The sequence below is a fragment of the Ambystoma mexicanum genome, chromosome 10 (assembly GCF_040938575.1).
Source record: "Ambystoma mexicanum isolate Mex_15411 chromosome 10, UKY_AmexF1_1, whole genome shotgun sequence".
NCBI lineage: Eukaryota > Metazoa > Chordata > Amphibia > Caudata > Ambystomatidae > Ambystoma > Ambystoma mexicanum.
Genome location: NC_090932.1, coordinates 224,108,897 through 224,135,528, shown reverse-complemented (window position 1 = coordinate 224,135,528; position 26,632 = coordinate 224,108,897). Strand labels below are relative to the sequence as shown.

The window sequence follows — 26,632 nt, the reverse complement described above, 5'->3', positions numbered from 1 at the left end:
ACTTACCTGAAATGTAACTAACCTTTTGACTCTTATTAATCAGAACCACCGGCACTAAAAATCTGTATATAAACCTACATGAAAAGAACAAGTTACTTTCTTACCTGGTAACGTTCTTTCGATGGGATGGTCCGACGACGTATTCCATATCTATGACAGGTAATGTCCACAGCTGTGCTGCTTCGGAAAATCTTTGGCGTCTGCGTCCTGCATCGATGACGTCGATGCACCGTCCCCGAGGACCTCCTCCGACGTCACCCGATGTGATGACGCACGACGCCCACAGCCTCAGTTCTGTTTTTTCCACGAACGTGTTTTCTTCGTGAATCTCGGTACGCCTCGACTCGTTGGAGTTTACTGTTTTCAATTCTCGGTTCGTTGAACCTGTTCGGTTTGTTGTGAAGACCTGTTTGTGGCGATGTCTTCTTCGTCTTCAACCCCGCGTCCGGGCTTCAAGAAATGCAGGGATTGTGGGTCCAAGATGTTGGTCACGGACTCGCACGACGCCTGCCTCTGGTGCCTCGGGGAGGCCCACGATACGGACAACTGTGTCGACTGCCAGACGCTCACGGCAAAGGCCTTGCGGGAACGCAAGAAGAAGCTGTCGGTAGGCCGGGTGTCTAAGCCCCGGAAGTCGAGGTCTGCAGGGCTTTCGACGGATGACTCGAGGGGCGACTTTCCGCGTCATTGTCGGAAGTCCAGTGGGTCTCCTTCCAGTAGTCGGTCTTGCCACTCCCCCGCCTCTTCGAGGCATTCCCGGAAGCGCCGGCATCGGTCGCCTTCCCCGTCCTCTTCTGAGGACTCCGCCCCTCGGCGGGTCGCTTATCCCTCCATGCAAGCGACACCGGCGGAATGGTCTTCCTTCAGGGAAGCAGATGCTAGCGATTCTTGAATCGCAGGGCACCGGTCCGTCTGCGCCTCCGAGTGGGGTCGGTCGGCACCGGTCGTGAGACACCGCTCGTACGCCTTCGGGCTCGGGTGGTCGGCACGGCTCGCGGGAGAGGTCCCGCTCGGAAAAGGGTAGCCGTTCTCGCCATGCCCGTTCCAGGTCCCGGTCCTCGACGCGCTCGAGACCGCGTGATCCTGTGCCGTCTTCGAAGAAGACGTCGAAGCCTGTGGCGCAGAGGTCGTCGACGATTTCTCTCGAGGCTCCGCCTCCGAGGGGGTCGTCGACGCCGTCGGTGCCTAGGTCGTCGAGAGACACGCTCAGAGCTCCGGCTTCGAGGCCTGTGTCGACGCCGCCGATGCTGGCGGCGCTGCAGTTGACGTCGACGCCTTTTCTGTCGATGCCGGCGCAGACACATTCGGCACCCTCGACACCTTTCGAGGCGGTGGTGTCGGAGGGGCCCCGTGGCATGGGGTTTGCCCCTAGGAAGGCTCTGGCTAAGGTCAGGTACTGCTTTGGTCCCCAGAGGTCTTCCTCTCCCCGCCTGGAGTACATTTCAGAGGGTGATGAAGGCTCTGATGACGGCTTGGTTCCGGTTTCGGTTCCGGATGAGCTAATCTCGGGCCATAGCCGGTTTGATGACCTTAGGCAGTCACTGCATGATGCCAGTGGACTGGATACCTCTCCGGAGTTGGAGTTTTGTAGACCGGAGCCTGGCACTCATGCTGATTCTTCATATCGGCGCCTTATGTCTCGGGTCACCGAGTACTTGGGTTGGTCAGCTCCCCCAGGGGAGTTCGTTCAGGATGATCTCACGGACGTCCTTGATCTCGGTCCCCCCACTGACCCGGTTTTGCCGTTTCATATGGCTTTGCAGAGAAGGGTGGCGGCGGCTTGGCCTGCTCCGGAGAGTCTCCTGGCAGTGGGCAAGTCTTTGTCTCGAAAATACCGTCCAGCCAGTAGCGACCCCTGCTACTTGTCCAGGCACACCACTCCGGAGAGTTTGGTGGTGCAGGCGGCTATGGCCCTGGCAAAGCAGGCGTCGTATCCTACCATCCCTCTGGATAGGGACGACAAACGTTTTGACGACTGGGCGAAGAAAGTGTTTTCTTCAGGGGGTATGGCGCTTCAGGCGGCCAACTCCATATGTGCCTTGTCTTGTTTCACTCACACTCTGTGGAACTGTGTTGCATTAGCGGCTGAACATATTCCCGAAGGGGACGAATGGGATGGTTTCCTTGCGATGGTTCAGTCTGGCAAGGATGCCATGTGTGAGGCCGTTCAGTCGGTCTGGACTTGGCAGATTGTGTCAGCCGGTCCATGGCGGCCAGCACCGTAATGCGCAGGTTTGCGTGGTTGCGGAAGTCTGGGTTCGCTCCTGTTGTGCAGTCCCGGCTCCTCAACATGCCCTTTGACGGTGAACACCTTTTTGGCAGCAAGGCTGACGAGAGCCTTGAGAGGGTGCAGACCTCCAAAGCTGCAGTGAAGTCGTTGGGCGCTGCAGTTCGCCAACCTCCGCCTTTTCGTCCTAGGGGACAGCAATGGAGGGGAGGTTCCTTTCGCTATTACTCGTCCTTCAGTAAAGCGAGGGGAGCTAGCAGTCAAAGAGGCCATCGTAAGAGTGCCAGAGGTGGAAACAAAGGTACTCGAGGTGCCAAGGCCGCTCGGGCAGTTGCCTCTTTGCCCTCAGGCAACGCTGCAGCCGCTACCACTCAATCATGAGGCCAGGTCCCATGGTTCGCCAGTTGGGGGAAGGCTGGCGCAGCATCTTGTAGAGTGGCAAGCCATTACTTCGGATGTGTTGGTTCTGGAGATCATAACCCACGGCTACTGTCTTCCTTTTCGGTAGAGGCCTCACGACAATCCACCAGGGAACCTCTCTTTGAAGAGTCCCGATCCGCTCCTTGCGCGGGAAATTCAAGCACTGCTGGAGAAAGGCGCCATAGAACTGGTGCCTGTAGCGGAGAGGAATAAGGGATGGTATTCCCCTTATTTTTTGATTTCGAAGAAAGATGGGGGATTGAGACCCATCATGGACTTGCGCGGTTTGAACAAACTCCTCAGGAAGGACAAGTTCAAGATGCTAACTCTTTCTCAAGTCCTCCAGGCCCTTCAACGTCAGGACTGGTTGGTGTCTCTCGAACTCAAGGATGCTTACTTCCATGTGCCGATCCATCCCAAGCACAAGAAGTACCTGAGGTTCGCGGTTGGCGACTCGCACTTTCAGGTTCGGGTCCTGCCATTCGGATTGACCTCCGCCCGAGGGTTTTCACCAAGCTCATGGTGGTGGTGGCAGCGCATCTCAGGAAAGGGGGGATTCACGTCTACCCCTACCTGGACGATTGGTTGATCAGGGGGAGCTCTCCCGAGCAAGTCCTGGATCATCTGTCCGTCACCTGCCACTACCTTCACAGGCTGGGCTTCTCCCTGAATTTAAAGAAGTCCCATTTGACACCAACGCAGCGGCTCCAGTACATCGGAGCAGTGCTCGACACGTCCCTGGGGCAGTGTTTTCCTCCTCAGGTGAGGGCTCTTCACATTCAGCAGATGGTGCACAAGTTTCAGCTTGCCCAGAATCTCCCAGCGTCCGAATTCTTGAGACTGCTCAGCCTCCTGGCATCCTGCATTCTTCTGGTGCCAGAGGCTCGTCTGCGGATGAGATCTTTGCAGTGGCCACTCAAGCTCCAGTGGTCTCAGTCCTCCGGCAGGCTGTCGGACCCTGTTCAGGTGCCGCCCTCGGTAGCCCGGGACCTTCTGTGGTGGGCCGTCAAAGGCAATCTGATGAAGGGGGCCCCATTTTGGCTGCCCTGGCCGGAGGTGACGATTGTGATGGACGTATCCCTCACGGTATGGGGAGCTCATGCCAACGAGTTGACAGTCAGCGGTCGTTGGTCTCCGTCGGAGTCCAGACTCCATATCAATCTGTTGGAGCTGAGGGCCGTCAGGCTAGCCCTGAAGGCTTTTCTGCCGACTGTGCGTGGAAAGAGAGTCCTGATTCTAACGGACAACACGGTGGCCATGCACTACCTCAACACAAACGGGGGGGCAGGGTCACTTCCGCTGTGCAGGGAGGCGATGCAGCTCGAGTTCTGGGCCATCCAGCAGGAAGTTTCGATCTCGGCTGTTCATCTGGCCGAAGACAACGAGACGGCGGACGGTCTGAGCAGGCAGAGCACGATCTCTCTCGAGTGGGTGCTGGCTCAAGAGATTCTCCTGGAGATCTTCGCCCTTTGGGGGACCCCACAAGTGGATCTCTTCGCCTCCAGTGTCAACCGGAAGTGCAAAAGGTTTTGCTCGTGGGAATTTCCTCCAAAAGGAGCCTTAGGAGACGCGTTTGTGGTGGAGTGGTCATTCGCAATGCTGTACGCGTTTCCTCCAGTCCCCGTCATCCCGCAAGTGCTGCTGAGGTTACGGAGGTTCGGTTCCCGGATGATCCTCATTGCTCTGGCGTGGGCCCGGAGGACATGGTACCCGGACCTTCTCGACTTGTCCATCTGCCCTCCACGTCGTCTTCCCTACCGAAACGATCTGATCTCACGGGAGGGGGGTCAGGTTCTCCATCCAGAGGTCAGATCCCTCAACCTTCACGCTTGGCTTCTGAAAGGTTGAGGTATAAGGATTGGGACCTCCCTGAAGACGTGATGGAGGTGTTGCTCTCGGCCAGGCGGCCGGCAACAAAGTCTCTGTATCGTTGCCGTTGGAGAAAGTTCTGCGACTGGTGCAGAGTAAAGAATGTCCATGTGATACCTTTGTACAAGATCTGCACAGGTATGCCGTGCAAAGAGGCGTTGCTGCTAATTTCGGGTTGGAAGGAGTGGACACTTTGTGGGCCAGTCTCTACGCACGCAGTTTCAGCGGGATGGTTTGTCTTTGCAGATATGTAGCCTCTGTGGCTACTGTTCAAGTTGTCGTGGTGCATTATGGAGGTCTACATTTGGGTTACATGTCGTGTGGACGTTTGGTCCATCACCTGAAGAAGTTGATGAATGCAGTGATGCAGATTTTTCCCACTGCCAAGGTCGTTTTCTCAACCATTCCACCAAGAGGAGTATGGGACCATGTCAGTGTTATTTGTCCCCAGCCAGAAGGTGTCTTATAAACAGAAGCAGGTCCGCATTTATATGCACTGATGGGATGTTCTCCACCCACTATGAGAGCATGACGTTGCAGAATATACACGGCTTACATGCAAATGGCATTTCTTTGAACGCCATTGGCAATACGATTTCATTTTACACTGTGCAAGAAGCGTTGACCATAATTGGTAAGATTTGAATGAGGAGAAGCAAACAGAAACTCGTACAAAGAGAAAAAACAAAAAAGGTTGTTTGCAAGCACGTAAAAAAAAACACGAAAAACAAACAAACAAAAAATCTTTTCAGAAGGACCACTAAAGACCCAATCCACTACCCTGTTTCACACTCACGCTCCATCCCCCTTCCTAGCATGAAAACTTTGCAGATTCCGCTGTAGTTTCAGGATTAGATATGCCACATCCGGCCATTTCCAGGATGGCAGACATGGAAATGGGACTGTGGAGGTTAAAGCATTGCTCAATAAGGTTTCTGGTTGTGGTGTGTACACAAAACCTGTGGCAGAAGGTATCCTTGTACAGAGAAGTGCAGAAGGCTATGGTGGAAGTGCACAAGGTAAGGGGCAGGCATCCTGTTTGCATGCATGCACTGTATGTACTTGCTTGAAGTTGATAACATGCATTCAGTGCTGCTTTTGTGCGATCATTTTTTTAAAGTTTGTAGTAAGTGGGGAACTGCAGGAAAAAAAAAATCTGTGAATGTAGAAGGTAAGTGGCAGGCATCCCGTTATGAATGCAATCTGTGTATGATATGATATGAAATTGTATGATGTGGCATTTATAATGCGTCTATACACAAGTATTTCAAGGCGCGATGTGGCAAGGAAGGAGGGAAAAGAGGGAAGACTGAGATAACAAACCTACTAGGCCAGGTGTCACTTAGATCGCCCAAGTGCATGTGTAGGGGGAGGGGAAATTGCAGTACATGGGAAGAACAAATGACAAGTAAAAATACGGCCCGATGGTGGGAAGTGCAAGGATATGTGCAGACATCAGGTGGTGGTGGAAATGTTAGGGATACAGAAAACAGTCCCCAAGTGCGGGCACATGCCAGAGAGGCATGTGCACCAGGGGTGTGACTAGCGGGGGGAGATGGCCTGGGCACGACATCAGAGAGTGGCCAGGTAACCAGTGCAGAATCAGTTTCAGCCAGGAAGTCAGCAGGGGAGAGGAGAAAAAGCAGAAGCAAAAAGAAAGGCTTTGAGGTGCTTCCGGAACCAGTGATGGTTCTCCCCAAGTTTCAGGGAGGCAGGGACCCTGTTGCAGAGGGAGGCCCCAGCCGAAGAGGGAGATCTACCACCGACTGGTTGCTTGCAGAAGCGATTGACCCTGAGGGAGATGGATGCAGATGAGGGAAGAGATCGAGCACGGAGATATTTAGGAAGTGAGAGTTGAAGGTATTGAGGTCCCAGGGCCCAGAAGGCCTTGTGTATAATGCAGAGGGTTTTCACCTTACTCCTCACAGCCACTTGGAGCTAGTGTAGACATTTCAGTCCAGGAGAGATAAGATCCCTGAGCTTGAGGCCAAATACAAGTCGCACAGTCCTCTTTTGGATGAGTTGCGAAGAGTAGAAGCAGGCAGATTTAAGGCTGTTGCAATAGTCCAGCCTAGAGAGACCCAAAGCTGTGCAGACATTTGGGAAATTGCTTTAGGGTGTTAAGATACATGCAGTGCTGGTTTTGGTGCCATATTTTTACGATTTATGTAGGAGATGGGTTAGTAGGGAAAAAAGATTTGTAGCATTGTCGGAAGGAAAGAAGAGAGTTCCTGTTTCAATATTACAATGGATGATATGGGTACATGAAAACGTTGCAAACATATACCATTGAAGTGCCACTAGGGGATGGGAGAAAAAACAGTATGCTTTTTAAAAACATAATGGACGCTTATTGGCAGATACCGTACGCAGAGGCACTTATAAAAGAGTTGTAAACATACTGCAGAAAAAGTATTCATACCTCTATTTTGTGGTCATAGGTGCTCATGTGGATGAATGTGAATGCACAAATCTTGCATTCTTTTACTGAACTTTCTACTGGACGTGCTTTCGAATGAGACGAAACTTGCAGGCTGAATGTGTCACAGTACATATGAAGTGTTGTACAGAACTGACCGTGTTAGATGTTAACGTCTTGGATGGCATTGGTGGAGGCGTGTGTGACTATTTAACAGTATCCAACAAGGTAGTGGTGGACGAAAAATAATGGAAAGGGTAGAAGGACTGCTCCTGCTTTACTGGGGCGCAGCCCTCGCGGTACTTTGGGAAGTGCACGTGCCACATTCTGTGCTTCTCACCATGCTGGCCAATGGAAGTGGGACTGTGGGAATTATCCAATCAGGTAAACTGAGGATGTGGTTCACAGGAAAGGCCTGTCGTACTGTTTTACATTATTCTGCGTAGTGAGGCTGGCTGACATGGAGAAACGCATCATGTTGACTTTGGGTGATGCCTTTGTGATAGATCTGCACAAGTATGCCCAGGAAAGACACTGTGATGGCAATTTCGGTTTGGAAGGAGTGGACGCATTGTGGTGTATTGTCCATGACCGCAGTTTCGCTGATGTGCATGCACTTTGCAGAGACCTGGCCACTTTGGCTACTGTTGATGTTGTCATTGTGCACTACGGCGGCATGCATTTTGGTTATGTGGCTTGTTTAGGTTTGTTCCGTCGACTGAAGAGATTGCTGAATGTAGTGAAGAGGCTTTTTCCCACTGCCCAGGTGCTATTCTCATCCATAACATCAAGAAGAGCATGGGACAATGCTATTGTATGTTGTTCCCAGCCAGAGGTTGGAAGGTGTCTCATCAACAGAAGCATGTCTAATTGTTTGTCCGCTGGTGGAATGTTCTTCTGCAACAATGACCTCATTAGTTGTGGAAATGCAGAGTTTTTCCATGCAAATGGCATTTCGTTGTCACTCATTGGTAATTCTGTTTTGTTTGCCCATCTACGGGATGCGTTGAAGAGTTTACTGTAACAATGTGAGCACAAGAAAACAAAAAATCAAATAAAAACCGAAAACAAGGTGTTTCTCTAGAAGCACCTAAAAAAAAAAAGGCTCTTTTCAGAGCCGCCACTAAAAACAAACTCCTCTACCCTGGTTGCAATGTATTCCCACACGCCCGCACGCAAGCACGAAAGCCACATCTGGGGATTTTGAGGATGGTGACCGTTAGGGAGAAATCTCTTATAAGGCTAATTTCCCAAACCTAGTGAGTCCCCCAGCAGCTTTGCTGGATTTTCTGGGGTTTGTTTTTTTCTCCTGCTAAGAGTGAGACTTTTTTACCCCCACTCTTAGGCATGATTTGAGATATGTCTGACTATTTGTGTGATTTTGGGCTATGGCGTCTTTTACTCCATTGGGTATCATCTGTTTTTTGTGTATGTGTTACACAGCACCCTCAGTGCAGTAACACAGGGGTGTCACTGTGACCCCCAAACATAGACTCCATACCCTGGGACTGACTACTGTCTCCCAGGGCATGTAAAGTCACCATTGACTTTACTAGTCTTAAATTGTGAACAGAACCAGTACAACCCATCATATTGTGGAAGTACTGGAAGGGGTTAATTATATTGCCCCTGGGTCTGTTTTCAAGGGGGCCATGTCCAGTCCCCCCTTGTCGAGTTTCTGGCTGGTGGCAGTGGTTACCACGCAAAATATTCCACCGGAATATTTCCTATGGGATTTTCCCATTGATTTTAAACGCACCACATTTTGGTGCAATGTTAAAGATACCGCCGGTTTATTTATTTAATATTAAATTCACGGTTGGGTCTTTTTGCCAGAACTCTCTTCTAAAATGGCGTTTGTGTCCGTCTCTGTAACTCTGACCAAGGTCGAGCCCTTTGTTCCACTTTTTAGCAGGCTTCTCCACAGAAGCCCTCCAAATGGTGCCAATCTGTCTGGGTTCCACAGGATGTGTGGGGAGGGGAATTGGCACCCTGGACTGCGTTGCCTTAGCAACTCAAGTCACACTCTATTCTGATTGGCCCAGTGGTGAGCCACCCGGCTCACCACTTAGCATGTTTGAGTGACAGCTAGGCTGTTGAATGGGGGTTTTTCCTGCATAAAAGCATGGCTTTTGGGACTGGAACTTCAGAAGTCGCCACAGGACCTAAGAATCCAAAGAGGGAAGAAGCTGAGCCATCTGCAACGACGACACCACCGGTGGAGCCCTGCTGCAACAAACTCACTACTTTCCCAACGACAAGAGAATATCTTCTGCTGGACGAGTCTTCTTCCTCTGAGCTGGTGGGACCAACCAGTTTGCCCTTTCGCCTTCCAAAGACGTCTCTTGGTCGAATCGCCCGTGCCAAAACCCCCCTGGCGGCCGGATAGCCAAGCTTCACCACTTTGACCGCGAATAAAAGAAACGCACCGTTTACCGACAAACTCTGCGGCTGATTTCATCCCTGTGCAGTGCATCGACTCCACGTTTCCTCCTCGACGAGATCCTCTCTTCCCCTGGTGGAAACAACAAACTGCAACCGCTGCCAGGAACAACTGCCACCGCTGGAGCTTCCTCTCTCTTTAAGGTACTGTGTCCTGCCCGGCCTCCCTTTCTTCGGTTTGCCCAAGGTGACCCTTACATCCTTGGCTTTCCAACTGGGTTGGCCCCAGACCATCTAACTTTATCTTCTTGAAGCGCCCCAACCTCTTTTGAACATTCTGCAAAGACTTTTAGTGCATTTTCAACCGTGTGATCCTGGGCACATTTCACTTTTCTCCATTTAAAGTGGGCCTGGCCTATGAACTTTGGCTCTACAGTGTATACTGCCTTTATTCCCTTGCTGAGAACTCCTAAAGGTGTTGGGACCTGTTTTATTTCTATGCTCTGCCTTTTTATCTCCCTTTAACCTAACTATTGGAGTGCCATCTAGGTTACATGCTCACATCTGTTTTAACAAATAGTGGCGTTTTAACTCCGACTTGTCTAATAGTTATCAAGGGAGGTGTTATACTTTATCTGACTGTGTTTGAACTTGCTTTTGATTTAGAGTGCTAGTGTGTTTTTGAAGTGTGTGTTAAATAAATAATTATATACTTTTGATACAAAGCTCTGGTCAGTGTTTGCTTGTTCCACTGTGTTTTTAGCCCTATTGTGTATACTCTATATACTGCCTTACTCTTCTTGAGAGAAATCTGACTCCTCAGCCACAGCTACCAGGTAAATCTGGGTGGTGCAGACTGCTACCAATTGGGTTTACTGCTTACTCCTGTAGTCTAAATCTTTTTGCAGTGGTCCCGAAGGGAACTGCACAGGATTCTGCCTAACAGCGACCATGGAAATGGGACTGTGGAGGCTGAGGGATTGTGCAATAACGTTTCTGGGTGTGGTGTGTACACAGAGGACTGTTGTACAGAACTGATACTGTTACATGGAGAGCTCTTCAATGTGATTGGTGGATGCGTGTGGAACTATTTAACAGTATCCAATGACGGCGTGCTGGAAAGAAGAAAGTGGAAAGGGAAGAAGGAATGTTTCTGCTTTATTGGGGCAGGGCCCTCGCCGTACTTGGGGAAACACGTGCCACATACTATCGTTTTCAGCATGTTACCCATGGAAATGGGACAGTGGGGACTATCGCAACTGAGGGTGTGGTTCACAGGAAGGGCCGTTAATACTTTTCTCCATTACTGTGCGCAGTGAGCCGGGCTGACATGGTTGCCATTACTTGCAAAGTCAATGTAGAACAGCAAATGCGGTCCAACATCAATTACAGGTCAAACTTATGTGGCCTGCTACTCTATTCTGAGAAGCTACAAACAGATTGCAGAGCAGCTCTGGGGTGTGCCCTTTTGTAGGGCTGCTGTGGAGAACTTGCACCCGGAAAACAGGCCTACGTTGTTCAAATACATATATAGATGTGCAGTAGCACACTGTGGTGTGTTTGTAAGCGTGTACTCTCCACAAAACGCTCCGTACTGTGCACAACACTGTACTTTTCTTCTTTCCGAGGGTCCGGATCGTGTCTCCGAAGGAACAAGTTACTTACCTGTAACTGTTGTTCTCCAGCATGGGTCTGGCATGGATTCACATGCTCATGAATATTCCCTGTCGTCAGGCTGGGAATCCTCGGTAAAGAAAAAACCAGTATCAGTTTCGTTTCTGATCTGTCTTTCGTAGTAATAACCAATCACTGGTCTCTGCGTCATACTGACCACAGCCAATGACTGCCCTCTACCTAAGCACCGCCTCTGGCAGCCATCTTCAGATTTGGAAGCACGTGAAGTGGCAGTATGACCAAGTGAAGAGCCGCAGAGGGGTAGGCGGGAGGGTTCGCATGTGAATCCATGCCAGACCCATGCTGGAGAACAACAGTTACAGGTAAGTAACTTGTTCCTTCTCCAGCATGGGGTCTGGCATGGATTCACATTCTCATGAATAAAGAATACATAGCAGTACACACATGCACAACCACGGGAGGTGGCAAAGGCTCAACATTAAGCATCACATCAACTCAACATTAAGCATCTTACCTCCTCACCAGGCTCACCTCAGGCGAACAGGTTGCGCAGCACTGCTTGGCCGACCCTGGACTCCTCCCTGGAATCCCGGTCGACGCAGTAGAATTTCGTGAAGGTGTGCGTCGACCTCCACGTAGCAGCCCTGCATATGTCCAGCAGGGGCACACCAGATAGGAACGCCGTGGTAGCTGCGATCGCTCTGGTGGAATGGGCTCTCGGACGGCCAGGCAGCGGTCGGTTTGCCAACCGGTGACAGTACATGATACAGCCGGAGAGCCATCTGGAAATGGAAGCCTTCGAGAGAGCCTTCCCCTGATTGACAGGTCCAAAGTTCACAAAGAGTTGTGACGTCTTCCGAAAACACTTCGTGCGGTCTACGTAGAACTTCAGCGCTCTAGCCACATCCAGCGAGTGCAAAGTCCTCTCAGCCGGCGACGAAGGCGACGGGAAGAACACAGGCAACACCAAGGGTTCGTTGAGATGGAAGTCCGACGGCACCTTGGGCATGAAGGAGGGGTGCGTCCTGAGCACTACCCTCGTGTCGTGGAAAGTCAAGTACGGGGCCTTGCAGGAAAGGGCCTGGATCTCTCCCACTCGTCGTGCGGAGGTGATGGCCACAAGAAAAGCTGTTTTCCACGATAGAAACTTCAACGGGGCCGAGTGCAGAGGCTCGAACGGAGGTCCCATGAGCTTGGTCAGCACCACGTTGAGCTCCCACGCCGGGGCCGGAGCCTTCACCGGCGGGAACGATCTGAACAGTCCCTTCATGAACTCCTTCACCAGACGATGAGACCACAAGGACGTCCGCCCCGTGGTTCTGGTGTATCGGGAGATCGCAGCAAGATGAATCTTGATGGACGCGTGTGCCAGACCAGCTTTGGCCAGCGTCAGCAGGTACGGCAGTACTTGGGGAGCCGTAATCCGTAGAGGGTTAATCTTCTGTGCGTGGCACCAGACAGAGAACCTCTTCCATTTGTGTCCGTAGCATTTAAGAGTCGAGGACGCCCTGGCCTTTGCAAGAACCTCTCTGCAATCGGCCGGTATGTCGTATCCTCCAAACTCTAGCGCTGCAGGAGCCAGGCCTGCAAGTTCAGCGACTTCGGGTCGTGGTGGAGGATGGCGCCTCCTTCCCTGGAGAGTAGATCCGCGTCCGCCGGCAGCTTGATCGGCGGGGACGCTGACAAGTCCAGAAGGTCCGGGAACCATATCTGCCTCGGCCACGCAGGTGCGACGAGGATCATCCTGCACCGTGACCTCTTGAGCTGGTTGACGAGCCGGATTAGCAGAGGCCAGGGAGGGAACGCGTAGAGGAACAGGCCCTCCCAGGGGAACGAGAAAGCATCGCCCATGCTCCTCGTCTGGGGAAACCTGCTGGCGAACCTCCGGCACTTGGTGTTCGTCGCCGTCGCGAACAGGTCGATCTGGGGTGTGCCCCACCGTCGGAAGAGGCGATCCACCAGATCCTGCCGTAGTTCCCACTCGTGGCACGAGCGCAGCTCCCTGCTGAGTGAGTCGGCGATGGTGTTTTTTATCCCTGCCAGATGAAACGGCACCAGAAAAATCCCTTGGGCGACGGCCCAATGCCACAGGTCCTGCGCCTCCTTGGACAGCGCTGGGGACCTGGTTCCGCCCTGTTTCCTGATGTAAAACATGGTGGTGGTGTTGTCGGTGAAGATCCTCACCACCTTGCCCTTGAGGGACGGAAGGAAGGACCTGAGGGCCCAAAACACTGCACGGAGCTCCAGGACGTTGATATGCAGGGACTTCTCCGTCGGGAGCCAGAGTCCTCTTGCGTGCAGATTTTCGGTGTGCGCTCCCCACCCTTCCAGGGAGGCATCCGTGGTCACAGTCTCCTGGTGGGCTGGGGTCTGGAAGTCCATGCCCGCCGTCAGATGCGCGCGGGTGCCCCACCACCGTATCGCTCGTCGGAAACTCTCGTCGAGCTTGATCCTTTCCTCGAAGCTGCCCGTCGTCTGGATCCAGCGCGCATCCAGGAATTCTTGCAACGGGCGCATCCGGAGCCTGCACATGGGAATGAGGTAGATGCAGGAAGACATCATCCCGAGGAGGGACTTGATGGACCTCACCTTGGCCGCGTCGGCCACCAACATCCGTTGCACCTTGCCCAAGATGGTCCTGGTCCTCTCCTCCGACAGGGAGGCCAGAAGGGACACTGTGTCGAGCCTCGCTCCCAGAAACAGTGCGACTTGCGCGGGCACCAGGTGGGATTTGGCGTAGTTCACGGAGAATCCCAGGTCCGTGAGGAGTTGGACGGTCCTTGCTGTGTGGACCACGGCGAGCTCCCTCGTCTTGGCGCGGATGAGCCAGTCGTCCAGGTAGGGGTAGACGTGAATCCCCTCGCGGCGCAGCTGCGCCGCCACCGGTGCGAGGCACTTGGTGAATACCCTGGGTGCCGACCGTAGTCCGAAGGGAAGGGCTTTGAACTGGTAATGACGCCCTTGGACCACGAATCTGAGGAATTTTCGGTGCCCCTTTAGGATGGGAATGTGGAAGTAGGCATCCTCCAAATCCAACGACGATAGGAAGTCTCCTTCCTCCAGCTGACCCAGGACGTGCTGGAGGGTGACCATCCGGAACTTCTGCGCCTTGATGAACTTGTTCAGACGTCGCAGGTCTAGGATGGGGCGCCATCCTCCCGTCTTCTTCTTCACGAGGAAGTATCGCGAGTAGACTCCGGAGCCCCGAAGCCTCTTTGGGACGAGTTCGATGCCGCCCTTTCTGAGCATCACCTTTACCTCCAGGAGAAGTTGAGGGACGTGAAGTTCTTTCCTGGCCACGGGGGGGGACGCGCGGGCACCTTCTTTGAAACTCGAGCGCGTGGCCCCGGGCCAGGGCGTCCAGCACCCAACGGTCGGTGGAGATGGACTCCCACACGCTGACGAAGCCCGCCAGCCGGCCTCCCACCGGGGTGCTTCGGTGGGGGCCCGACCCCACGGCCGGTTCAATCCTGCTTGGACGCGGCCTTGCCGCCTTGACCTCCTTGGCGACGACGGCGGGGTCCGCTAGACTTGCCTCGTCCTCTGTAGGCCTCTTGCGACGACGAGCGGGCCGCTTGACGGTAGGAAGCGAAACCGCCGCCGGAACCTTTGGAGGCGCCCTTGCCTCCGCTGCTCCGAAAGGGCGTTCGTCGTTGCTGCAGGACTCCAAGGGCCCTGGCCGTCTCAGTATCCGCCTTGATGGCCTGAAGGGAATCGTCCACTGTCTTCCCAAACAGGTTGTTCCCGTCGAAGGGCATGTCCAGGACTCTGGTCTGGACGTCCTGCCGAAAGTCCGTAGCTTTGAGCCATCCACGACGTCGAAGGCAAACGCCGTTGCCCAGCTGGCGGAACCCAGTGTCGGCGATGTCCGTCGCCACGGTGATGGCGTGGTCCGAGGCCACCTCACCTTCCTGCAGGATCTCCAGGGCCTCCGCCCTCTTGTCGTCCGGCAGAAAATCCAGCAGGGGAGCTATCTTGTACCAGAGCTCCCTGTCGTAGCGGGCCACGATAGCCAAGGCGTTGGCCGCTTTAATCGTCGTCGCTGCCGACGAGATGACTCTACGTCCCATAGCATCCAATTTCTTTCCCTCGCCGTCCGGCGGGGAAGTCGATGTGGAGGCCGCACCCCCCCCCGCTTTCTTCCTGGCTGCCGCGGAGACGACGGAGTCCGGGGTAGGCTGCGCCCGGAGGCATAGGGGGGCCGTGTCCGGGACCCGGTACTTTTTCTCGTACCGGTCTCTTCTAGCTGGCGTCATGGAAGGGTTCTTGAGGAGGGAAAGGCCCTCATCCCAAATGTCGTCCAACAGAGGCACTGCGAGGACCGTCTTCCTCTTGGCCTCGCGCCGCTGATAAAGGAAGCCTTCCTTTTTCTTCTCCTCAGGGCAGAGTTGGAAAAGCTCGGAAGCCCTGGAGATCATGGAGTGGAAAGATCCGATCTCGTCGGGCGGAGAAGCCCTGGTGGGAGGCGACGACGGAAAATCCTCGTCGTATGCCTCGTCGTCCGTACCCGTCGCTGCCGTGTCAGTCCCCGTATCATCCCCTTGGGTGGACGGGGAGGAGGGCTGGACGGGGCGCGACGGTTGAAAAGGAGGTGGTGGATGGATCCTTCTTTTCTTGGTAGGGGGAACACCAGAAGGTCCCGGTTCTGGATCCCCCGACGGGAGAGGTTCCTCCGTCGGTAACGGTAGCCTCGTCCTTATCTCGGAGCATAAGGACTGTATGGCCAACAAAATGGCCGCCGAGTTGTCTTGCGGCGCTGGCAGAGGGGAATCCGACGGGCGAGCAGGGGCCCCGTCGGTATCCTCGACGATGTCGTCGTCGTCACCTGCGTCGGGGTCCATTCCGACGGGCTGGCCTTCTTCCACGCCTAGGCCGTGGCTTAAGACCTCGATCAGCTCCTCTTCTGAGGTTGAGGCCGAATCTACGACGACGCCCTGCCCCCCCTTCTTCCCCACGGAGGGTTTCACGGGGGTCCTATCGATGGGCACAAAGGAAGACTCCCTCCGCGGAGGCAGGGAGATTCTGGGCCCTGAGGTCGCCACCACTGGTGTAGCCACCACAGGCTGAGCCAGGGCCGCCGCGACCATTTCGATAGAGGGCTTGGTCGGATGGATCAAGGCCTTCACCACCTTAGGTGCGCTCACCGCCTTATCCTTGAGGGAGGGGGCACTGCCACGCTCCTCCTCTGCCTTAGAGCTCGACCGGGGCCTCTCCAGGAGCTTCGCCGGGTGCTCGGCCTTCCTCTTACCCGACCCAGAGCGTTGGCTCGTGGTTGATGGTGCCGGGGAGGGTGCGCCCTGCCTGGCGCCCGTAGAGCCCGACCGTTCGGCGCTCCCGGTGCCAGCAGACTCGCGGTGCTTGGCCTTATGTTGGGCCCCCGTCGCCGGGGCACCCTCAAAGGTCTTAGAAGACCGCTCGGATTTCTTCTTCTTCTCGCCAGACGGGCTCTTACCTTCCAGCCAGTTGGCGAGACGTTGATGGCGGTCCTTCATGGTCCGTTCCGACATGTTGCCGCAAAACGCACAGTCCTTCTCCACGTGCGTCTTGTCCTCATGAAGGCAGTAAAGGCAGAAAGAGTGTTCGTCCTCCTTGAAGACGTTCTGCAGCTGGCATCCAGGGCAGACCCTGAACAGCTTTCCGGGCGTCGAGCTTCCCTTCTCCTGGGCCATCTCCGAGACCGGGCCTGAGAAGCTTCTGGAGTCCTCCGAAGCGTAGCTCGACGAAATCTTCACCCTTGAGGGGCACAGATGAATCCGACACGGGTCCCCGTTGATCGGATGTAGGATCGGTGGAGCTTGAGGCTCTTTTGACCGAAAGAATCGAAGTTTTTTGTGAAAAAGCGCGAAAAATAGCACTAACGCTCGAGAGCAATAGCACGAGGATCCCAACACATGAACGTGCGGTAAAAATCTGAAGATGGCTGCCAGAGGCGGTGCTTAGGTAGAGGGCAGTCATTGGCTGTGGTCAGTATGACGCAGAGACCAGTGATTGGTTATTACTACGAAAGACAGATCAGAAACGAAACTGATACTGGTTTTTTCTTTACCGAGGATTCCCAGCCTGACGACGGGGAATATTCATGAGCATGTGAATCCATGCCAGACCCCATGCTGGAGAAATAAGGGACCACGTGTAGCGTAGGTGCAGTCGCATGGTGATGTTGCCACTGTTCTTCCTTGGGACGGCTGTCCGCAGGACGCATTATAGGCGGAATACGTTGTGCGCACATGCATAGGTGTCCTATGCACACCGTTGCCACTTCTGTACTGATTAATAGTGCGACACACGTGCAACAACCATTTTGGGACACGCTGGGTGTTTATAGGGTGTAGCAGTCGGGATGTTTATGTGTACAGCTACCTGTAGGACGTGGGTGGGCAGCTCGAAACAATTAAGTTTGTTTGCATATGCTGCACAGTGGCTGTGTTACCAGGACACAGAGGAACAGATACACATGCGTAGGACACCTCCCTTTTGCTAAATTGCAGTCATTCCTGTGAGGACTGTGTGCCGCTGAGTCATAACAGCATTTAAAAAAAACAATACCACATATAAACTCAGAAACAATTTAAATATCAACGTTTACTTGCACACATTCATACACACCATTAGGGAAGGGGTAGCAGAAGTGTATACGTATTGTGTGGAATTGCGGATTTGCACAAGTTGGTCGTGAGGGGAGGAAGGGATTGAGGTATCACCGTACCGTCTCCTATCACACAGATTTTGAGAGGATGGCGGGCTGTGACATGGGGAAGGGGTACACGTGAAGATCTGGCAGTGCAATTTTATTTTGTCCATAATATACCCTTGTACGCAATCTTTTAAGGTGGCACAATTGTTCACCAGTTCTTCCATTTTGGCTTCCAGGCTGTCCATTTTGCTATTTGCAGAGTTTATTTCCTTTCCTATGCCCGTATGCTGTTGTGCAAGGGGTGCCGCTTGTGCTGCCTTGCTTTCCTTTCCAATATGTTCTCTTACAGAAAATAAAATGTGTTTGGTGTACATGAAGCAATATATATTACATAATTTTACATTTCACACTACTTCGAGTACCAATGGGGTTAGTATCGTAAGTCAGTGTGTCATGAGGGAAATTTTCTTCCAGCCATTGTAAGGTGCTTGCCATTTCTATGTACAAAAAAAACACGTTATGCTTAGTAGGTTCATGTACTGGAAAGAACTCTGTAATGCAATGGTGTGTATAGCAATGTATTACTTAATGAACTATGTATGTCATGATAGTTCTCCCAATTACCTCTGACATTTTTCTGGCAACATTAAAATGACAGTCCCTTGTGGAGGCTTTTCATGAAAACTAAATCCACATGTGATGTCATCTAATTTCTGGGGTTTTTTGGTTTTTACTTCTAACCATAATATGGATAGGTTGTTATTAGTGCAAAATAAGTATAATGTTCCTTTGAAGTACTTGTTGCACTGAGGTGGATAGTTTTTTTTTTAGGGCAACTGACGCATATTGTCCCTTTAACAATGTTTTTTGTCAGTGAATTTCATAGCTTTTTAGTAGTGCAACTTACCCATAACTTCCCTTTAACAATAGTTTTTGTAACTGAATACATATATATATATAATATACATTCAACAAGAGGAGAACAGAATTGCATATGAATTAGTTATCAGTGCAATACCGGTGAGTAAACAGACGCAAGTAGAAAATAGATGGCAACACAAGAACAGCTTCCCTCACTTATGATCAGTCCAACTAGAAGTTAATAGGGGGCCTTGAGCCCAAGTGTCTCAAATTCCAGATTATAACTTCTTCGGGTAAGTGAAAATGATGCAGTAGGTTTGTGGTGGTGGTAAGCAAAGTTATTAAAAGATAGTAAAGCATTTACCTAAAATCAGGTAAGTACCCCACTCTATCCTATTTAGTAGGAGAGACCCTAGGAAAGGATCCTTAGCCCAGATTCGACAACTAGAGGCCAGGCAGGAGGAAGTTCGGGACAAGGGATTTGCACCCAATGTTCCCCTATCGAGGACAGAGGGGGACAGAAACAGGTATGTACACTTACCCATTTGACTCCAATTCTTCTAGATACCACTGCAGGTCTTCCAGAACCCTTTGGAGACACAATCTTTTGCACTTTATTTGGGTGAGTAAGATCCAGTGGTCATGGGTACAGAGGTCACTTTTCGTGTTGGGAGGTGGTCAAATTGCACAGCAAACAGTTCCAGTCGGCTTCCAGAAGACCCCCCCCACAAATGAAGGAAAGATGCAGACCTCTGCAGTGTAGACCCTTCAGGACACCGTAAAGGATTGAAGAAAGAAGGTTCCAACGAAGATCACCAAGGTCAAGTGAAGACAACAATCATACCGTGACACACACAGAAGCAGAGCCAGCACAGCTTCCCTTGGAGGGAACAGCTGCAATTGTAAAGACAGGAAATGTATGGCATAAGCTGAAGATCTGTAAAGTTGCAAGGCTCTGCTTGGAACGACAACGGCTGAAGCGAGGTATCACACTCAGGAGCTGGTCAGTCAACTATGTGGTCCATGGAAACCTCAGGAGGGTTCCAAGGCATGGACACTTGTGAAGGGGTCTTCTGTGTTCAGGAAGAGGAGTAGAGCTAAGGGCTTCACTGGACCAATTACTGGAGTTGATGCTGGTCAGCTGCAGGGGTCGTCAGTGAGCTGTTCTTCATAGAAGTCTTGGTTCCAACAACCAGCTGCAGGAACAGAGGGGTGTGACTAGCTGCAGAGCAATGAGGACGTGAATCCCTGGAGCTCCTGCGGCCGCCAAACATATCCTGGTAAATATCCTGCCATCTGAGGTCGATTTACATAGAAAAGAAGCTCATGCAGTGACATGAACACATAGAGCACTACTGGGAGAGATGCAAAGCCCGTACGTGACTTCCTGACGGAATTCCAAGGGGCGAAGCGATCTGCACCCATGCAGATTGCGAGATCCAAGATGGCCGCCGGTGCCGATTGGGACGCGTACCATTAAAAGCCCGCCGAGAACATCTGAGAGGAGGCATCAGTGGCGCCCCTGGATTGTATGAGCCGAGGTCTGTGCACCTAAAACAGTCAGCGGCCTAAAGACACAAGACAGCAAACAGCCAGACCTGACTCCGATTGGGAGTGAACAGGTGAGCGTACTGCACGCTGCCAGTCGGTCCTCCACGGCTGTGGGTGAGCCGAGCTGTGTGGGGTATTGGCTGGAACGAAATACAGAAGGGAGGAGCGGCGGCCGGAGGCAATCCCAGTGGTCCCAGCCCGGAGAAAAGACGTGATTACGATCGCCCACTGAAACTGGTGGTGAGGAACCCCCCCCATGAGACACATAGCAATCATGATAAGACCGACGCAGCGAGTCAGGAGAGGGTGAGGCGCTGTGCCGAAAAGCAAAAGCTCTACCAGCCTGGCCATTGATGTGATGTAGATGGATGAGTCGTGACCCACGCCCGGGGACTTACCAATACTATGCTATAAAGCAGTACCCTCCCGGCAGATGAAGGCAACTTGTGCGGGTGCCGGTGGATGGTCCCTGAAACCTGAATCGGTAGCTTGCAGGGGAAAGAAAACTTGTGGGTGAGCCCTGGGAACTGCCCTGGGAACCGACAGGATTGACCTCTGAACAGAGGTAGACTGTGAAGCTGTGAGAACCCCTGAAAGGTGAGTCCCCACCAACAACCGCAGACAACTGGGTCCCCTTTGGGCGGTTGTGTTCCGCTGTAATACGGAGGAGCTGAAGCAAAGTGGCACGCCAGTGGATAACAACAAACCAGGCATCTGCGCCGACCGCTGCCTGCCGGATCCCTGAGCAGCAGACGCACAAATACAGTCTGCGACATCAAACACTCGAGGTATGTGACCGAAGAGCCGCAGAGAATCACTGGAGGGATACTGTGGTGTAAGAGTGGGCCGACCTGGTGAGCAGATAAGACGCTGCTCTCGTGCCCCGTGAGAGGCACCGGCAATTATCCTCCTAGATAAACTGTAGCTGAAAAGAGGAGCATTTCGGGCCCATAACCCCCCTCCTGACCCCATGCAGTGGCCTATACCCTTCACATCCTGACAATGGACACCTCTGGTGTGAGGAAAGAGCGAAAGCTGAACAGACGCTACAACGAGGTGCTACGACTGGCGTTCATATACTATGCCGAAAATACGCTCTGCAAGGTGAGATCCCGTGAGTACTCCTGCAATAGACACAGTCAGAGATTGTTAAACAACAAGGAAAAAGGCTCTTTACTATTTACATCCAGGACGAATCCCCAGAGACAAGGTGATACTGTCTCGTCGAATAGCAGGAGATCAACACAGTTATGCCCTTCTAGCTACGACTACTGATCTAAGAGCTATGGTGATAGGTAAGAAACACCCGAGAACCCGCCTACAATGTAAAACACCCAATGTAAACGTTGTATACTGCAGATAAACTGCAACACTAACCTCGCCAGTGCACCTTCTCAAGACAAGAACTCTCAACAGATACATGACAAATCCCCCCGCCCCCTGCTATGGAGGATCGGAGAGCCACAGAGGGCACAAACTACACTGAGCCCAGAGCCACAGTGTATCCCTGAGAAGGGAACTTAGCCACCCGGGAATCAAGCAGAGGCGATCCTTGGCTACTTACACGAAACACACGTTACTGTCCACACCCCGGTATCCCGTGACATGAGTGAACGCTCCTGAGCTGCAACAAGGGGAGAGTTTGCACCAATGCAACTGAAAGAGCTACCCCCTATCATGCCCAGAAACGAGGTGACATGCCAATAATAGAGAACCACAACCACGACCAGACCGACCAACATCACTGGGTGGTGCAGAGGTGCATAAGAGGCTGGAGGAGGGGGTGCACTAACTACACCGGATGGCTACTAGCTTTGACGGACACTCAAAACAGAACACAAAGTTTCACACTTCCTCACTCAGCGAACCCCCACATCCGCCACAGGCATGCAACATGCCCAACATGGGCAAAGACAAAACCAAGTAACAGCCCACCCAGAGCAAAATCGATCAATATACAACACTAGCCCCGCAAACCCAAGGCGTACAGGATCAAATAACTACAAGGGCTGAAGCAGAGAACACACCGTCTCTAAAAGATGCTATGGCTGCTATTGCGGAAAATGGACGGCATCAGCATGGACGTCTCGCTGCTTCGACATGACTTACAGAAATTGACCTCTCGCACTGGTGAGGCGGAGCAGCGTATATCTGAGACAGAAGATGGGTTGCTCAACCTACAACAACAACTGGAGTTAAATCTCGATTGAAAACGATGGAGGAAAGAGTGGATGAGAGCGAGGGGAGATCGAGATGCAATAACGTCCGAATCCTGGGCCTGCCAGAACACGCGGAGGGACCAAGCATGGGACTATTCCTGGAGCAGTGGCTCACTGACATGTTTGAACCAAACTCATTCTCCAAGTTTTATTCCATCAAGAGAGCCCATCGCATGCCGACCGGATGACCGGTGCCCGGCACTCCATCGTGCACCATGATTGCAATGCTCCTGAATTACAGGGACTGCGATGCACTGCTGCAGAGAGCACGTGCCAAAGGCATGTTAACCTTCAACAGCTCCAGAATCGCCTTCTTCCCGGATCACACCAGGGAAGTGCAGAGGGCCAGGCAATCGTTTGATCAGTTTAAGAAACAACTGCAAACTATGAATGTAAAGTATGGACTAATGTTCCCTGTCGAACTTAAAATACATCACAAGGGCACGACTGTCCACTTCACGGACCCCAAGGAAGCGTGGAATTGGGCAGAACAGCACATTGACGGGGACTGGAGACCACACTGGAACAGGAATAGAACCCCTTGAGCCCTGCCGGGGCAAGGATCGCCTCACCTGCAACTGCCGGCGCAGAATTATGACCCGCAACCCGAGTAGGCATGGAGTGATAACTGGAACTAGACGGATAGCATACAATGACCCTTCTTCGTATTGATAAACAGATCTTGCACCAGGGCTGCATGGATGATATGCAACATACTACCAAAGAATGGAAATCACCAAGACGGATGTTGAAAATGGAGGCCCCCCCTTGGATGGTCCCCACCTAGACATGACAAGTTGAGGCTTGATCCAGGGCTTGTACGGGATACATTTAACTGAGTTTGATCGGTTTGGTTGACAGCCGATTGTTCGCTTTCTTTTCTTTCTTCTCTTTTCTCAGCTGTCACTTGTTGTTCGGGCGATAGATGCTTCAGGTTGGGTGGAGTATAGGGTGGGGAAGTTATTTGTTACGATTATGAACGGGTCCAGGAACTGCTTCACACACATTCCTCCACAAATGCAGTATACCATGGGACTGCAGTTTTGGTGCCTACCCAAGAGACCAAACATGGGGTCTAATACCATCCAATCCACCTCTAATGGCCTCACCTAGTAAGGACATCACAACTCTGGTTTCTGACATGGAACGGTAACGGGCTGGGCAGCGGAATCAAACGGCGGCTAGTTACACAATTTCTAAACAGGTACTCACCAGACATGGTATTACTCACTGAAACTCACCTGGCAGGCACAACCTGCAATCTATTTAAATGGACCAATTATCGAATGGCGCTACAAGCTGGTTTTACCATGGGTCCACGAGGGGTGCTTATACTGTTCCAAAAGAAGCTACCCTTCACTCTCTCCAACGTGATACAGGACACGATGGGTAGATTTGTGCATGCAACGGGAACATTGGGGAACCAAACCATAGCAATAATGGCAGCTTATTCACCACCTTCACTGATGTCTACATTCATAGATATTACCCATTTGATTATTGAAGACACTTCAGATATTCTGATCTTAGGGGGTGACTTCAACGAGGTCAGGAACGTGGAGACAGACCGCACTCACCTAAGAGGGAGAAATCTCAAGATCCACACCAAACTTGCCACCTTCACCGTAGCATTAGGATTGAGAGATGCGTGGCGAGACCTTCACTCTGAGGCCCGGGAGTATTCATATCACTCTGGGGTTCATGCCTCCCTTTCAAGGCTGGACTACTTCTTCCTCCCAGCGACAGACAAACATAAAGTGACCAGTGCGACCCTACTCCCACGGGGGATCTCAGACCATTCCCCCCCTACTAATGGAATTGACAACAGCAAGACCACTTCCTCCCCCTTCCTGGTGCTTTAACTATTACTATCTAGGTTTCCCGGAATTCATAGAACATATCCAAACGGCTACAAAAACATTTTTCGAGCTGAACACCGGATCAGTTAATGACACAGGAGTGCTATGGGAGGCATACAAGCCAGTACTACGAGGAGAGATTCTCTCCTGGACCGCAGCACACAAGAAAACACACATAAATACGTTGAAGAAAAAGCTTGAAATAAAGTAAGACAGGTGGGTGGAGCAAACCCACCTGGCATCAGACCGACTCGAAACAAATCGCTCACTAGTGTTAGCCCAAAAACGCTTATAGAATATAGCCCTGGACAGTGCCAAACAAGCACACACAGCGATGTGCTCCAGGGTCTACGAAACTGGTGATAAAGCTGGTAAACCGTCGGCGTGGCTAGAGCGCAGGGACAAGGGACATAGTCAGGTTAGAGTAATCGAGCCTGATAATGCAGATACCCTGGTAACGGACCAGGACATAGCAGAGGGTTTTGCAACTTACTATGCTGAACACTAGAAATCCCCTTATGCTCCCCCGAACATTTCCGTGCTGGATGGAATTAGACTACCATCCCTACCAGCCGAACAAAAAGCTCTTCTGGAAAAGAACATCACAGAGGAGGAATTGGTAACGGCTGTGTCACAGCTCTAATCGGGGAAAACCCTGCGACCAAATGGCTTTCCGGTGGAGATATGGAAGAGGATAGAAGCAAGTGAAATAGCACCACACCTCCTTTGTGTGTACACGCATTCGAAAGCACAGGGCCATCTACCTGCGGACCTAAGGAAAGCCACCATAATTGTGATACCCAAAGCAGATAAACCCCAGAAAAATGTAGTTCATACAGGCCAATCTCCCTAATAAACAGTGAAACCAAAATGTTTGCAAAACTACTGGCGAATCATTTACAGAGTTATTACCTCATTGATACATCCGGATCAGTGTGGCTTCATGCCGGAGAGAACCACACTCATGAACATACACAGGTTGCACTCGTCATAAGAAAGAATATCCGCTCTACACGGCCCCCTTGCACTATTGGCAATAGACTTCGAAAAAGCTTTAGATTCAGTGTACTGGGAGGCATTATGGGAGATAATGCATAATGGGCTTTGGTGAAAAATATATGGGATGGGTACAGCTCCTTTATAACTCCCCTGAAGCGGAAACTAGGGTGAACGGATGGCCATCCAAACTCTTTATATTAGGAAAAGGAACAAGGCCCCCTATCTGCAATGCTCTTCGCACTGGCAATAGAGCCCCTAGCTGCATTACTAAGGGATACTCAGACTTGAATCGGCTTCAGACGGGCAAATGATTGGGAGGACAAGATTTCATTATATGCAGACAATCTGCTATTATATCTAAAGGACCCTGCTACCTCTTGCCCTATAGTAACATGCTTGTTGGAAAGATATGGATCTGTCAGTGGCTAAGGGTGAACTGGTCCAAGTCTATATTGTTCCTGATTAAAGGATTGGAGGATGCTGTCCCGTGTGACTGCCTTTTCCGTGTTGAAATGAGCCACTTACTGTACCTGGGGGTACAGATCACGAAAGACCTGAATGAATATGTGGTCAGAAACTTCCACCCAATTGTGGAGAGATTCATGGAGGATGTACGCCATTGGGTCGCCTTACCACTGACCTTACTAGGGAGAGCAGCGCTGTTCAAAATGATGGCCTTGCCACAATTTTTATACATTCTCCAAAATTCCCCTTTACATATTCCAACACATGAGTTTCATAGCATTGATAGCACCCCTCAGGAGGCTCCTGTGGAGCAACGGATGTCCACGGATAGCACTCCGCACTCTGCAACAGTCCATCTGGGAAGGGGGTACTGAATTGCCATGCCTGCAGACAGATTATTGGGCAAGTCAGATGGCTATAATAAATGATATGCTGCATGGAGACACAACATTACCACACACAAGAGCCGAAACCATGAGTGCAACGCAAACAACTACATTGGAGTCCCTTTATCAGAAAACTAGCGCTACGCCCCCCCAGAATATGGTGTTTCACTTGACGATAATCTGGGCAGAGGCACATAAATACATTGGCTGGGAAGGGAAAATCACCCCTGTACAACCTCTATGGCACAATTGGAATCTCTCTGAGGTAGACAACCTCCCTAGTTGGCAGAGTTGGATATCTGTGGGAATTACTTAAGTTGGAGATATAATTACAGGAGGTTAACTAGTGCCCTTTGAAAACCTGGCTACTAATTTCAATCTCCCTGATACCGAGCAATACAGATACACACAACTACAACATGCAATATAAAGTCATCTCCCGGCCTTGTGCAATATGTCGGAATGTACTCTCATGGAGAGAAACATAGTCATAGACCGTATAGATGCCAAGATCACATCGTACAGTGCCATAACCTCCTTTGCAACACCCGAGTTAGCGAGCTTGAAATCCAAATGGGAAAGAGATGAAGGACGGAACAAGTTACTTACCTGTAACTGTTGTTCTCCAGCATGGGTCTGGCATGGATTCACATGCTCATGAATATTCCCCGTCGTCAGGCTGGGAATCCTCGGTAAAGAAAAAAAC

General features: G+C 51.6%; 1 protein-coding gene across 4 annotated transcripts in view; it reads right to left on the bottom strand.

The window, feature by feature from the left end:
• Positions 1 to 26,632, bottom strand: part of XPO7 (exportin 7) — a 1,985,528-nt gene that overhangs the window by 371,208 nt on the left and 1,587,688 nt on the right. The window lies entirely within an intron of this gene.